Source organism: Parus major, chromosome 5, assembly GCF_001522545.3.
Source record: "Parus major isolate Abel chromosome 5, Parus_major1.1, whole genome shotgun sequence".
NCBI classification, from domain to species: Eukaryota; Metazoa; Chordata; class Aves; order Passeriformes; family Paridae; genus Parus; species Parus major.
In genome coordinates this window covers 46,906,039-46,920,076 of record NC_031774.1, presented here as the reverse complement: position 1 = coordinate 46,920,076, position 14,038 = coordinate 46,906,039, and positions in this window count along the sequence as shown.

The window sequence follows — 14,038 nt, the reverse complement described above, 5'->3', positions numbered from 1 at the left end:
GCGGGGTGTGCGCGGTGTGTGCGCGGTGTGTGCGCGGGGTGTGCGTGGGGTGTGCCCACTGAGCGCCGAGAGCCGCCCTCCCTGCATCCCTGCCTTTATCCATCCCTCCCTCCCTCTCTCCCTGCCTGCCTGCCTTTATCCCTCCATCCCTCCCTGCCTGCCTTTATCCCTCCATCCCTCCCTGCCTGCCTGCCTGCCTCCCTCCCACTGCTGCTCTCGGCCCGGCCAGCAGCAGCCTTTACTCCGGCCTGAAAGCCGACAACAGGGGTTAATTGTTATTTATAACACTCCCCTCCCCTCTTCTCCTTCCCTTTCCCACGGCGATGCGGGGGCGCTCGGGAAGTGCTCTCCTCTCCCCACACGGTGCTGCTGCTAAAATGCACCAAGAGAGCAGGAGAAGCCATCGCGGGCTAACAAACCGGCTCTTGTGTCAGTGAGTCCCTTGCTGGGCAAAAGGTTCAAAGACGCCTGAGCAGAATCCTGGGCAGCCTCACAGCTCCCTGTGTTCAATGGTGCCTGGGCATGCTCTGCACTTTCCAGGTGCTTGAGTCCATTTCTTTGGGACCAATGCTGCATAAAGCATCAGGAAGATTATCAGAGGAATATGAGGTCTGCAGAGTGTACTGCGCTGAAGGAATGGAACAAATCACAAAGCCAATGTTAATCAAAGTATTGGTGATCAGAATCAGTCTCTGCTGGAGCTCAGTGTTTGCTCCAGGTATTCTGGGCTCATTACTGCCGCTGAAGCCAAATTTTAAATGAGCATGGATTTTTACAGGTATCAAATTAGGCTCCATCATGAGTTTTCCATTAAAAATACAAGAGCTGGGTACTTGGAGCAGATTAGTACTCTGCTTTCCTGGGATATAACAGTGTTTACATCCACTGGGATCCTACAGCGGGTGTTGATGAGAGGCAGCAGTGTTTGGTATGTGCTTCTGCAGAATGTAAAGGATTTAGAACACCAATATGGTGAAGGAAAAAAAACCCAAAACCACCAAAACAAAAAAAGAGTTATGTTTATTTGCCCTAACACAATCTTTTCAACTATCTTTTGCAGAGAGAATGATAATAAAGAAAAAAGAAGTATTTAATTGTTTATGGAAAATAACAAGAATACATTGTCTAAAACCTAATTTTTTCAAGTCTGATATTTGTTTTTTTCCTTTTGTCCTTTCTGCCCTCAATGAACCTGGTACATAGGGAAGTCTGTCACTGTTGCACAAGCTAGATCTGTGCACGCAACTGCCAGGCATGAGCAGAGCTTCACATGAGAGACAGTGATACTGGGGGTCCTGGTCTGAGGCATCATGGGGACCAGGGAAATTAATCCAGGTGGATGGTGCTTTTAAGCAGTGCTTCACTCACAAAATTCTATAATCAGTAGCTCATGGTGAATGAGAAGATTTGTAGCTATTTCTGAGAGTAGCTTAAATGTCTATTACTTGTAGTGTGATTTGCACCTTGGCAATGTAATGTAATAGACTTTTATATCTGATGAGACTTTTATATCTGAGGAGGCTTTTATATAAATATATAAATACTTCTCAGAATGGGGATTGTTTTCTTCATGAAAGCATATTGTGGAGCTGTACTCAAGGACAGCAGAGAGTGATATAAGCAACACTTCAGCACAGCTTTGGCAATCCTCAGCTTAGTGACTGCTGTTTCTTCTAGCGCAGAGGGATGACACAGAGTAAACTAGAGGAGACTCCCCAGTTTGCCAGCCTGACTGAAGCCAAGCTCTGCACCTGCTTGTCAAAGAAAGACCTGTAGACTATAGAGCTGCCTACGCTGAAAATGGGAATATGAAGGGTGAAAATGCAACTTGCTGTCCTGCTAGAAGTCTCCTCACAAGAAGAGACAAGCGTATCATGTGTGTTGCTCCAGATCTCAGTTCAGGGGAACACATGGGCACAGATTTTGTGCACTACACAGATGTCAACACAGACTTATTCACATGGACTCTAATACATGAACCTTTGATTAGCACCAGTCAGTTCTTCCTAGCTCACTTCTTTGGTACAATACAAAAGACTACTCCACTGCACTCCCATGCTCAACAGAATTCTTGGATACTGAAGGAATCCCCAGGCATGAGCTGGTAGAAAAACCCCTCTCACTCTAAGACCTCAATATAGTTGTACAGGACCCTTCTTTTAAGGATTAGTTTTGCTGGAAAATGCAAAAAGTTGACATTTCTGATAAACAAGTAATTGTACCTGCATTGTTGCCAGAGCTGAAGCTTTGATGGTGAGGTAGAACAACTGTGGACAGAGAATCACAGACAGTCTCTGTAAAGCAGACCCTCTTGGATAATTCAACCTGAGCCAAACAATGAGGACAAAATGCCATTCAACTAAGTGTGCTAAAAGAGCTCAAATATGAAACTGCTGAGCTACCAAAGCAAAAAAATCAACCACCATCTCAAGGAACAAAAGTGAGTAATGTGATAGGTAGTTGTATGAGTGACAGAAAAAATAAAACAACGTTTTTTCTGGACTGGAGGTAAATTTACAAAAGGAGTGTCCACAGGCTTTATGTTGGGATTGGTGCTGCTCACCACCTCTGTATGTGGCATGTCAAAGTACATGAATACTGGCAAAGTTTGCAGATGATACAAAATTATTCACAATAATCAAAGGTAAAGCTGACTGTTGCAGAAGGAGCTTGTAATACCACCTGACAGTGAGCTGCCAGATGAAACTCAATATTGACAAGTACAAAGTAAGGCACTTAGGGAAAAAATAACTCTACTTCTACATGTGCACTGACAGTCTCTAGATAACAACACTTAAGAAAGATCTTGGGTAACTGAAATTAAGGCATGAGGTTTCTGAAAACATCACTTATTACCCTGCAACAGCCAAAAGGAAAATTTGATAGGAGGAGCTGCTGAATGAGGAAACACAATAAAGTAGAATAGAAATTCACTGCATTACAGCACTGATCTAATAAACTTTGAAAATATATAGAACAGGTAGCAAGGATGGTCAGAGTTTTGTAACAGTGTATTTTTCAGGAAAGACTAAATTAGAGCTTTTTGGCTTGGGAAGAAGATTACCTGAGGGGACTTGGTGTAAGTGTATAAAATCACCAATGGCATGGAGAAGGTAAACAGGATAAGTTTTATTTTTGTTTCTCTAATGCAAGAATTAGGGGTAACAAACTGAATTATCCTCCAGTAGATCTAAACCATAAGGAAGGAATTTTCCACATGATGCATTAAGTCATGGAACTTATTGCCAAAACAGCAACTTGTTCTTGCACAAATACATTCAAAACCTTAGACAAAAACGTTCAAAACTCAGACAAAATCATGTCATATAGGACCATTATTAAGATGAAATATCCACCTTCAACCTGTAGCTCAGACAATCCTGAAACTATTGATGATCAAAAGCCAGAACAGCACAGACCAGTGCTGCCCCTATCCTTGTGCACTTCCTTAAATATTCACATGGGCTGACATCTGAGGTCAGGTTCTGGGCTACAGAGACCTTTAATCACAATTACTAGAGCATTTTCATTGGAAGGAATGGGAAAATACACCCTGGATATATTATGCAGAGAGGGGCAAAGAAAGGGTATACTGGAACTATATGAAAAACAAGGTCCTATATGAAGCCACATGAAAAATAAATTTCTCTCCACTGACTATTTAAAGGTTAATTTAAGACAATTCTGCACTGATAGCAATTTCGTTGTGATCCTCATAAATGGACAGCTTTAACTCAGAGTGGTTTAGTTATGATTTCTTTAGAAGACTAGGTTGTTCTAAGGGGAGCTAACATAATTCAAATTGTCATCCATCATGACAAAAAATATTTTTTGCAACGATTTTGTTTCGGTTGCTGTTGAATTATGGTCTTAGTCACAGCATCTTTCCCTACAACAGAATATACAGTACTAAGCCCATCAAAATGAAAGTCCCAGCTGAGTTCTGAAAGCAGCAACATCCTGCTTACCTCTGAAGCCTCTCTCCAGCATGGCTGGAAGTCAGGCTAGTTATTCATTTCCATACACTTGAGTGTGTGTGTGCTTGCAGATTTGTGGCACAGAAGAAAATCCAAGCCAGAGAGACAGAGGGAAAATTACATTCTTATTTGCTTGTTGGCAGTCCCCACCAGGGGTTCAGATGCACTAGTTCAGTAGCACAGTGTCTGCATCCAGACTGAATATGGGGTCTAAGACATAAAGTAGGCAGTTGTTTCAGGCACCACACATTTGCCAGCAGCCAGATGTGGGCCTGACAGCAGGAGCACACAAGCTCCTGGGGCAGCACAAATCTAATTTTGTTCAACTTGCAGCTGAGTCTCATGTTGCACCGCCTGGTCTGCAAACACTGGAGGCATGTTCCCAGTGGAGCTAAAACCACTGAGATGGAGCTGTTTCTGCTGTCCCACTTTATCACACGGATTTCATGACCACATTTGAAGACATATTTGACACCTAGACAAAAGCCAAGGACTTTAAGATTTCCCAGGAGTGAGGCAAATACCCATCCTCAGCCCCACAAGCCTTCAGATACTGCAATGAAGCGTTTGGTAGAAAAACTTTGGTTGCTTTCTGTTCCAAACAGCTCAGCTTTGATAAATGCAGCAGGATTGATCTGTGCTGTGCATCCCTTAACTGAGTTACATGTATAATCCTCCCTGGAACGGAACATTTACATTCCACTGACCTAGTTGAAAAAATGCATTAATTTTAATTTATGCAAAATTCTCCCAATAGAAGAGTGAGAGGAGAGAGGCAATGTCTTATTTGCAGTCCTTGCCTGCTTGGAGCTAGAAGTGAAGCCAACTTTTTAATCAGGATTTTTTGAAAATGCTGAAACATTGCAATGGGTGTCTTGTTCATATAAATCCAGCCAGAGCTTTTTTACCTCCCACATACCTCCCACAATCACGAGTACAATTAACTTGTGCCATTAACCTGTCTCCTCTCCACTGAGTGGTGCCTCTCTGTCTCTGGAGACCCTGGGCCAGTGGGGCACCAGGGACAGTTTAATGCAGACTTCAGCCAGATACCTCACTTCAACTCCCCCTGTTGCACACCTCTCAGAAGGCTGATCCCATATGGAGATGATAGGGAACTTTATTGTTGAAGAAGGAAGTTAATGGTGCATATTCCTATATCATCTGACCTGAAAAGCCCCAAGAGCATAGCTAGCCCACAGTCCAGCCCCAGTGCTGCAGCTCTCTCAAAGGAAAAATGGCCAATAATGTTTGAGAGAACTGGTTGTGTAGCACAAAACTTGACTGTAGGGTCACTTCATCTGTCTCAAAAAGGCAAACACAACAGGTGCATGTACAAAAGGGACTGAGTGGATGGTGGTTTTACATTGCTTCAGCATGGAAAATCAGAGGGATAGATGTCCTCATGTGAGAATTCCCTTTAGTAGGGATTACTTCGGGGTCTTGACTCAGCAATGTTGCTGCTACTGCAGCCAGACAGCCCTGTTCCCACATGGGAGGTTGTCAGAGCAAGGAACAGCTAGGAGCCATCATTTTTTGCTCAGCAGGCTTTTTGGCAGCTACCAACATTGCTGTAGTCAGTGTGAAGTAAACCAGTTAATTAGCTTTTCATGCCAAAATGGCCCAGGAAAAGGAGAGTACCACAATAGCTAAGCCATCTTTTTCTTTACTTCTGCTTAAAGGGTAGATTTGGGGCAGGTGAGCATGAGGTCCTTTCTCTATCCCTGGAGGCTCAAACCCAGCCTGCCTTACTCATGCTGACAGCCCAGCTGTGGCTGAGGGGGCTCTTCTCTCTGTGGCCAATGCAGGAGCTCTGCCACAGCTGTCCACAGGAGCCTGTACGTGATCTGAGGGAGCAGCTCAGAAAGCCACTGATCTGGAGAGATGTTCAGATCCAGACTCTGCCAAGAGCCTTCCCAGAAACATCAAAGGCAGCCCATGCTCATGCAATGTTGCTGCACAGCACACTGTCTCATGTAGTCCTTGACAGCTGCCACGTAAACAAGGAACCACAACCTGAGCAAGGCAGAGGAAAAAAAATAAACATGGAGGTATCTGCAACTGTGTAATTCTTACATCTCCTTATCACGTAGTACCCCTGCTGTTTATAGTCTTGCACCTTTCTTTGTTTCAAAATCAGCTCTGTTGTAACTCTAAGAATGAGCGAAATGTCCCTTGTAGGTGCAAGTAAGCATCTGTGTTTACTGGAGTATCACAGGGAGGAATTTTATTACTAATGTGCAAGGGCAAGAGCCACCATGCTTTCAAGAGATTGCTGCCTGCCTGACGTGGTATTTTTTTCTGGTTGCTGGTATCTTTAGCTTACAGTAAAGCTTATTTCAGATGGAAAGTACTGTAGATGTTTCACTCATTACCAATGGAAATGTGATGGTGTGTTCTCAGTAAGGCTCTGAATGTGCTTATCTCCAGCTGTTTAAGGACACGAATTGCTGGAGAAGGGCAATCCCTACACTAGGCTGCAGCTGCTCAGAGAGATACAGTATTGTAAAATACAGACAGTGATTTTTGACAATAGAGAAATTTTCTTATTTTCCACAGCCAAAAAGCAGTCATTTTGCACTCTATCTTATGCAGAATGAAAAAGCTTTTATGAAAAGTAACTTCTCCTGTTTTCTAATAAATAAATACCAATAATATCATGGGTACAGTATCAGGCAGGTATAAAGAAAGAAAGGCAAGGAAAACCAGAGGAATAGTGTCCAAAGAAAGTACTCCATCAGCTCCCAGAACATTTCCAAAGATCTATTTGCTAATTAAACCAGCAATATTAATTTCAGATACTAGAACCCAATTGTCAATTTCCCAAGCCTAGGTAACTCAGAAGCTGTCAGATGTCCTTCTAAATGCATATACTCTCTCACAAACATTGTTTTTTCTGCAGCTGGACTTTGGAACTGTCTTAGAACAATTGACAGATAAACGACTATGCAATGATACAACTTCTGCTACAAAGAAAGTAAATAGAAATATCAATCAAACAATGTGTATCTCTCTGTACAATTTAAAATTTGGAGAACACTGTTCAGGAAAAGGGAATTTTATTAACCATTCTTCCAGGCATGGAAGTGTTGAGAAGAGACCAGAGTTTTTCATTAGCATGAATAGACATGGCTTAGTTAAAGAAGTCTGCAGGTGGAAATATTCTTTCAGAAGAATCTTTATTTTCCATTGAATTGCTCATGGTCTTTAGGAATTTGATTAACTCCTAGTTTATATAGATTTGCTATAATTAATTTGGTTTGTTTTAACAATCAACATGCACTTTATAATGTCACTCTAGGGGCAAAGCTGACCAAAGACTTTCTTGAGAGAGAAGATTGTTCCAGGGTTTCGAACACACCTGGTGTTTTGTGTCATCCCATCCAGACACTAGCTAAGCAAAACTGCACAGCATCATGAGTGTTCTCTGCCCACAGGTAGGACTGCTCCACACAGGGGTAGTCAGTCCATTGTGCCATACCCTGGACCAGTCCCTATTCTCCACACAGGATCTCTATCAGTACAAACACCTGGCAAACCAAACTGGAGGTGCTGGTAAATGTGTTTAGAGGGAAGAAGAGGTCTCTCAAGAGACTGGCAAGGCTTTTTATATAAAGTGAACCTGCCTGATGTGATCCCACAACATCTGGGAGCAAAACTATCCTTAAATGTGTGTTTTAACTTTTGTTTGGCACCTTTAGGACGGGCTTGGTTGAATACCACAAGGGTTTCTGGCATGGTAGCCTCATTAGCTTGATGCAGATGCATTAGTCCCTTTCTTCTCCTCTTGCCATTACTTTAGTTCATATTTATGCAAGCACACTGGTCAGAAACTCCTTGGGACAAAAATAGAAGTTTTTTGGTTTGTTTTTTTTTTTAAATAAGAATTAATCATTCATTATTTTCTGGGCCATTTGGGTTACCTATCTGTTATCTAGTGGGTTAATTAATTTTGTGTCAGTCCAGGTGTGTCACATGGTGTCATGTTGTCTTGATTGGGTGAATGAAACCTTTGAAATAGGATGTAACAAGTAAGGAATACCTTGTTCATACATTACAGTGATTGTCAGGTGTGTGTGTGACTGACTGTTCAAATGATTACATCCAGGCCAGTGCAGCCATCCACCACAGGGTGAATGCAGCACGTCAGCTGTACAGAGAATAAGTGGAGTTTGAAAATGCCATGGCAAACCTGGTCCCACTGATTTCAATGCTTTTCCTTTTTACAAACCTTTAGTAAGAAAAAAAAATAACTGGCCTTACAAAATGATCAGCACTATCATCTGCTTGTTTGTTTTTGTTTAACAGTGACTTTCTAAAACCTTTTTAATGCCTGTTGTCACCACTGGACTGAATGTGATGTTGTTATCTGAATACACTTCCCATGATAGCTGTTACCAAAAGAAAAGGGAGCAAAAATAAAGAAAACAACAGTAAAAAAATTAAATTGAAAAAAGTTAAAAATTGAAAACTGAGCTGATTCAGTAGGGTTTTTTCCTAAATTTGTTTTTGTATTTTAATGCACAAGCATGCCCATCAACCATTCAGCATTATTTCAGCAACTGTAGTACACAGAAACCTTAATATGCCAGGACTTCTTGGTCCTTTGCTTTAGTCTTCTGTCCAGGCTGAGCTTCAGCTTCTCCTCTTTGTATTTTCCTTCATCATAGATTCGTATTATTTCTATCATTATCTTGCTAACAGCTCTTATTAGATGTAGAGAAAAGTAGGACCTCACCCATATGTTTATCTTGCTACTGGGAGTTATCTGAATAGAAAATGAGCACAAGCAGCACTCATTTACCATGAAAAAGCAAGCTGGAAAGTGTCAGAGAGCTGCAATGAATGAACTCCTCCTGCTAATGGCTAGCTGGCCTTGTTATTAATATGGTTATAATAACGTTAAGCTTCTCTATTAAGTCAGCAGACAGGGGCTATTGGTTACATTTCATTTCTAAGAAACAGGCCCATTTTTCAATTATATTGAAAATTGACATTTTCCTTTAAATACCTGGAAAATACAAGTTCAAGAACAACTCATTGAAGATGATGCAAAGTTTAACTAAAACAAAAATCTTTGTTTAGAAAGACCACATTTTCTGGCTTGTGATTCACTTCTTCCCTGTTCCCAGATGAAGGGAAGAAATTAATTATCCCTGTGCAGATTTGGAACCAAATTTCATAACAAATAAAACTGAAAGTAAGTGGACATTACCCTGAGGACATGATTGAACTCGTGTTCTTAGAACCCTCTGCCAGAGCCCTCTAAATGCTGAGTTACCTGGTCATGCTAAGCAGTCACACACTGGTGTGCAGCTGCAATTTTGGAGTGCCTGTCAGCATCAGAGGACAGGTGTTAGAGCACCTTTATCTCTTCCTCATATCTCTGTGCCCCTGGCCCAAATGTCCATTTGCAGTCCCTTACTGTTTCTGGGGCATAGATATGGTGCAGTCCATCCTGGGGCCGTGGGCCACCCAGGAGAGCAGGGCAGCAGGATCCTCATGTCCCTCAAGTTTCTGGGTGTGCAGGGCAATAGCGTTACCTCAAGGGTGCTCCTGGACAGTGAAGAAAGCAAAACACAGCCCACACTGTTTACATCTGCATCACTGTACATTCTGTACATATCTGAGCCCCCAGCCTTGCCCAGGTCTCAGCAGCACTGCTGCCCCTTCCTGCTGTGCACACACTGTGGGGACTGGCTCCTGGTACAGCCTGCATCACCATGCCTGATCAGGAGGAAAGCAGAGTCTTCTTCCCTCTTGCTGTCCTTGCCACTTGCTCTCTTTCTCACTTTCTTTGTATTGCTCCGAGACAGCTCAGCTCCTGCCAGCGTGGCAACACTGATTTACTCTTCACATTAGGGTATGTCTCTTATTCCCCCATCTCTTGATCTTTCAGCTCCAGTGACTTGCATGGCACTGTGGACACGAGCACACCTTTGTTTAAGGTCCAGCTCTGTAGGACTTATGGGAAGAGCCCTGGTCCCAGGCAGTGGGGGCTATTGCTCAGCTAGTAATTGTAGGGGTGTCTATGATAACAGTGACCATTTCTGACAGGCTGCAGAGAACAGCCTGAGACATTTCACCTCCCTGTTTGAAGGGAATGAAGCAGCCTTTTGAATCTGAGAGTGACTGATATTCATGACCTTTTCATCTCAGATGGACTGTCTTTAAAATATGCTCTGCCTGCATCTTGGGATGTGCAGTGAACTGACCTGCACTTGAAAACAGGACTTGAAAGGACTTCACTTCCCCGGGTCTTGGTCCGGCAAAGGGAAGTGAGCTGGGGGTTTGATCATTCAGGGTAAGAAACTACACGAGGGATTGGGGTAGGCAGTTTAACTTTCCATCTTGCTCAGCTGTGCCCGATGCCAGGGCGTCCTGCATCCCATCTGCTGGTGGCATTAGGGCTGGCTGGAGGAGACATGCCAGAGCCCAAGGGCAGGTCCCACCACAGGACACAGGACAGGACCTGCCCCAGTGCCAGCCACGTTATAGTAATGTGTGGCTTGGATGCCAGGGCATCCTGCATCCCATCTGCTGGTGGCATTAGGGCTGGCTGGAGGAGACATGCCAGAGCCCAAGGGCAGGTCCCGCCACAGGACACAGGACAGGACCTGCCCCAGTGCCAGCCAGGTTACAGTAATGTGTGGCTTGTTGTCCTCCCAGTGTGACTTGTACTGTCATTTTGTGGTGGGAATTGTCTTATCCACTGACAGGGTTTGAGAGCTAGTGCTGCCAACAGCTTGTCCCACTAATGGATTTGAAACCCTCTGAGTGGTCATGAGGTTTGGAAAACTGAAACCGTGTTTTGTAGATCCACCAAACTTCTGCAGTTGGCACAGCAAGAGAGGGAACCCCTGTGTGAGGTGCAGGGGAAGTGCTTCCTTAATGGGGACAAAAAATTAAGATATGAGCTATCTCCCTGCACAGACTTATAAAGACACATGTAAAAATGAGCAAGAGGGTTGAGGTGTTTTAATCACAGCTATAGGGCTCATTCTTAATTTCCTACGTGCCTAAATACAAATATCTGACAGATATAACTGAGTGTCTGATGCCAGTTCCTTGCAGGAAATAGCAAGGCCAGGATTGTTGATTGTGGGCTTATCAAAATTACAGCAAGATACAAATCTCTATTAAAGGATTGAAAAAATTAAAAAAGGAACTAGACCAAGGAGTCAGAGAAGATGATCACAGCAATCTTATGATCATAGTGAACTTTTTAAGCTTTAAAATTATGATGCTATAGAAAGGATATTCTTTTCTGTGCAATACAAAAATGTGTGCAAAGCCTTATTATTTTCATCATATCATTAGTAATGCCTAAACCAAGGCAGAGTTTGTTTCCTCTCTACATAGTGGAAAGGAAGTTCCGAGAACTGCAGAGGTGCAACTGAGAAGTAAATTAGGTTGATGATATTTTTGCAGCTTTCAGCTTCATTTAGTGCACCTCCTTTTGCATGGATGCCCTTTCTGAGCTGGATTTCTGCAGCTGTACATAGGCATGAGAGAAAAAAAAACAACAAGAAAACTTTCTCAAGTATATGCATTATCAACTAGTCCTGAGGCTCATCTGAAGCTGTTGTACCTATGTAAGTAATGTTTGAAGAGCTTTCAGATCATAATGAATTCATGCACCCTACTTCATTTAAATACATGGAGACACCATTTTTAAGTGCATAATCCTGAGCTCTCCTGTTTTGTTTTGCACATCAAACAGGAAGGTAGTTGGGATCAGTCTCTGTTCATGCTGCTGTTACGAGGGAATAAAAACTATTTCAGGGAACTCACTGCAAGGGTGAGACCTCGGGATGCAATGTTTGGTGCAGTGAGAAGTAGCCAAGGGATTAATCCAGGCACGCTGATGCCCAGACAAGCTGGGGGAAAGGGGGAAAGCCTGCTGCAGCCTGTGCCAGAGGTACCTGAGCAGGTCCAGCAGGTTCACCTCACTGCAGATAAAATGGTTGTGGGTGATGGAAGGCTGACCACCCTTGCCTGTGCAGGGGATTGAGGATGGTGAACCATCTGGAAGAGGTGGCTCTGGAGCAGCATCAGCAGAGCCCACTCTCGAGGCTGTCAGCAAGACCACTTCTGATCATGTACTGCCTGTGGCTGATTGCTGAAAGTGAGCACTGCGCACGCAGCCCGCCCGTGAATCACAGAATGTGCCTTCCCGGGGAATTTTATCAGCTGTAAATGACAAGCCACAACCAGGCATGCCAAGTATTGTGTTCTGTGTGAGCTCCTAGACAGAGTCCACACCCCAAAGGCCCAGGCTTTGGAGCATTTTAAACACAGTCTCTAAACCATGCTGTCCATAGCTTGGTGCTCTGCCCTTGGCAACCTGCTTGAAGAGGTTGTCTAAAGCACAGCAGATCTCCTTTGTTCCCCATTCTTTTTGAGCTAGTGGTATCCAAGCCTTCCCCATGTCTTTCAACAGCCTTTTGCCCATCAAAATAATGAAGGATGGAAAGCACTATTTTTCTGTACATTAAATAAAAAAATCGAGCAAAAATTAAGTAAAAGTTAAGTTTAAAAGTACAAAAAGTAAAATTGTATCGCAGACCTAGATAAACTAAAGTCATCATGCTCTTCTGGGGACAGATCCAGATGAATCTTATCCATGCAGATCAGGCTGACACTTCTGTGTGATCTGAAGAGGGAACAAGGCTAGATGATCTCCTGTGACTGTGACTCTAGGAGCTGGCAGCAGCAGCAAGTCTGGCTTGCACAGGAGTCTGCATGGTGGCAGGCTTGCCTCAGCAGGCTAGTTACAGCCACCTCGGGTACCCCTACAGGGCTGGCATGCCAGGAAGCTTCACTCTTCTGAAATGGTACTGACTTCAGCCTGTCCCTCAATCCATCCTCTGGTTGCCCTCCTTCTAAAGGAGAAAATTCTTCCACGTCCCCCCCACTCCCGTCCCTGGCACTGCCCCTTGCCGGCAATTAAATAATGGACTAATGGAACATGTCATGATGCTAAGTGCTTAAAAGATTTATCTTTCTGTCTTCATTTGAGGCATTTTAATATCAGCCAGCAGTTTCAAGCCATCATGATAATTTATTTAAATGATTTATGTGGAAAAACAAGACATTCCACAATACCTCTAAGACACATCCTGGAGTGTGGCTGTTGCTGGCTAACACTGCCTCTGGGAGCAGAGGTACTCATTTACACCTTGCACTTCTCATCTCTGCGGGGAGGTGATTGCCCCTGACAACAACACCCCTTCCCAGGGATTTTAAGCATTTCTGCTTGAACAAATGCTAAGCTACATAGAATTTAAAAAGCACGGTGCACAGGAACAACATGGGAAAGAATTATTTGAACAGTGTTCAATGCTACAAAATGAAACAAAAAGAAATAAAAAAAAAGGAATAGATTTTCCCAAAGTAAAACCAAATGTATTTAAGGACTTCAGAACAAAAAAAAAAAAGGGGGGACTGATTAATCTGTGGCAATAGTCAGACACAAGACTCTACCCTGTAAAAGCTTTCAGAAGCATTGACTGAAAGCAGCTGCAGAAAGTACATTTTTGACCATAAAACAGTAGCGAGCCATTCTGGAAAAAAAATATGAGCAATTTACAGTCTCACCATTGCCTCTAGAACTGCCTGATTTATCCATTTGCAAAGAAATATTGCCAGTTAAACAAGACTGCAGTGTACTAAAAGTTGACTTATCCTATTTCTGAAGTTCTTCAGTGAGCAGTGCCATCCGTTCTTCTCTGGACTCAGTGATGTCCCTGCAAGTTTGCAGCCTGGGAGTCTGATCCCAGTCACCTCCAGCTTTACTGCAAATGCCTTCCCAATACCAAGGATGTGATATATGCTGACATATGACTTCCTTGTCTGCATGCATGGAGCTAAGGGGATTTTGAGACTCGTTCTCCTGCCAGTGTGAGTTGGCCAGCTGGAGTCAAAACAGTGTTCAGCAATTTCTGCCTTGCAGACCCTGGGAGCAGGACCAGAGTGCAGTGGGCTGGCTCTCCTGGACCTGGGCAGGGAGGTAGACTGAGTGGAGCAAAGGGCAGAGCCCAGGGTCAGCATGCTCAGCT